The sequence below is a fragment of the Cyprinodon variegatus genome, unplaced genomic scaffold (assembly GCF_000732505.1).
Source record: "Cyprinodon variegatus isolate N-32 unplaced genomic scaffold, C_variegatus-1.0 Scaffold893, whole genome shotgun sequence".
NCBI classification, from domain to species: Eukaryota; Metazoa; Chordata; class Actinopteri; order Cyprinodontiformes; family Cyprinodontidae; genus Cyprinodon; species Cyprinodon variegatus.
The window spans coordinates 23,237-25,859 of record NW_015151346.1 but is presented as its reverse complement, the minus strand read 5'-3'; positions in this window follow the sequence as shown (position 1 = coordinate 25,859).

Below are 2,623 nucleotides of genomic sequence, written 5' to 3'. Positions count from 1 at the left end.
CATCCTCCGCAGGAAATACATGCGCTTTTGTGCCCTTTTGATCAGTGAGGTGGTGTTTACAGTCCAGGTGAGGGTGTCTGTGTTGTGCATCGATGTGATGTGTTTAGTGCCTCAAACCTTCCAGAGAAGTTGTTCAGTTAATATAGGAAGACAGTGTTTACTGCATCTACAGGGGGAGGGTGTGTTATAGTCTGTGATCATCCCAATGCCTTTCCACATTCCCCTGGTGTTGCTGTCGTCGTGGAAAAGATCCTGGATCTTCTGGCTGTGGTTCTGTCACAGCATTCAAAACAGTCTTGGAGTGTCTCCATGTTGACCTCATACCACCATTTTAGTGCTGGATCAGGGCCCCGCCTCATCCTGGTATCATTATAACACTAATTATTATCCAATCATCCATCTTAATATTTTAGAATAAATTCACAAAACTTCAACTACATTAGTATCGCTTTTTAATTTAGCATAAATGAAGTCATTTTTTTGTTTTTTTGTTTGTTTGTTTCTCAGTATCTTTCATACAGACTAGAAAAGCAGGAAACACGTTCAGTCAAATTTTTGATTTGAATTATTTTCATTTTCAATGCTTTTTTTTTTTTTCTTTTAGGTGGGAAGGAAACTGGAGTACCCAGGGAAAACCCACTCATAGACAGGGATAGCAAAAACCTTAATATGAGTTTAAAGGTTTACTGACTGGATGGTAATCTCCTACATAACTGTTGCCTGATATCTTAACAATATGTTGGTTGAAAATTCATCAAAGTTGGATGTAATTCCTTTGGGATTTAATGATCTTAGTCCCATCATTTCTGCCGTCAAAAATGTGTAATTTCTCATCGCCTCATAGGCCTCAAGAACATAAGAACTTTTGCTGTTAAAGTCAGACAAGTGGTTCATTGTAATAAAGCTGTTTTTAAGTGCAGCTGCTGATGTAATACGCTCCTGTTCATTCACACCTGTGGTGTAGGAACTAGCATTTGTTTTAAATGATCGATGAAACTCAGTAAACCCTCCCTTTCAATGGGGTCTTATGTTGGTGGTCGGATTTCATCAGGTCATCCAAAGACTTCAGCTTCAACACTGGATCATAATCCCTGAAATCAATTTCACAAGAAGAGGAACAATAATAACTACAATGTGGTTTACCCAACATTTTAACAATTGCTGCCAATGTTTCTTCCATGCCGTCATACTCGAACAGGTGTTCTCCAATGTAGAGAAAGATCAAAGTGAGGGCTAGACACCACATATCCACACTTGCATCTGGCTTTATGACCATAATTTCCTCTGGAGGCAAGTAAAGCAGAGGATTACACCTATTATTTTCCATTGTTTCTATCTCCTGAGTGAAACCCATATCGATTAATTTTACTTTTAGTGACGAGTGGTCTACCAGCATTATGTTGATAGGCTTCAGATCTCTATGCGCCTTTTCATATCTATGTAGAAAATTTAAAGCCACCAGAACCTGTTGAGCAATCGATTATCACACAAAAGTAGTCCAACACCTAAAATGTCTTCTGTAAAACTGTCCAAATCGATATCCAGCTTTTCAAACACAAGGCATTGTTTTGTTTTGTAGTAAAAGTCTTCATAAAACTTGACTATGTTGTAGTTGTCCGATCCAAGCGCTTTAATTTTCTGTAAGACTTTTTTTTCCTCATTTGTGTTGATTTCCCAAATATATGTTGCTGTTTTTATTGCAGCAATCTCTCCAGTTTCTTTGTTTCTACTTCAGAACATTTCTGCTGTTCCTCCTTCACCCAGATTTGCTATAAAGCAGTATTTGTTTGTTTCAGATTCCAAAACAAAATCATTCTCCAAGAATAAGTTTTCACACAATCTCCCACAATCAGTTGGCTGTTGACCACCAGGAGTCAAGAAGATTATTGAATAATCTTCTAGATCAGAGGTTTTAGAGCAGAGTTGGGGTGTCACAGTAGGGGGTTCTGGTAATAAGTCGGACCAAAGGTATGGGTATCTTTGAGGAAAGGGGGTCCTGCTGGACCAACTTGATGAGGTCCTGTCATATGAGTTCACTAGCAAGCTTTCTGGGTTTTTTCCGGTCTTAGCATGAAAGAAATGATCTTTTATGGGTGGGTGATAGTTGACTGAAGTGACACTGGAAATGTCAGAAGAGGAGCTTTGAGCTTCAGAGTTGTTGGTCGAAAATTCATCAATGGATATAATTCCTTGGGGATATAATGATGTGAGTGCCAACTTGTCTTCCGTCAGAAACGTGTGATTTCTCATCGCCTCAAAGACATAAGAACTGTTGCTATTAAAGTCAGACTCCAAAAAGAAATTATTCATTGTCTCCAACATAATTTGAAAGCAATTTGAAGACTTAAAATGAATCTTCAAGTTTTTTTTTCCTGCGTCGGGAAACTAGCTCTTGATCAAACTGCTGTGAAATAACAAATGGGCTTATGACTGGGCTGTCTTCTATTTATAATATATGTTATGACATCACAATAGCATAGGGGTTATGTTATGATATCAGAATGTTGGACCCAGAATTCGAGGCGAGACAGGCAGTGGGAAAGTTCAAAGCGTTTATTACAGTTTTTCTCAAATGCTAAAACACATTTCACAAACGTTTCGTCCATGTTCTTCAATGTCTAAA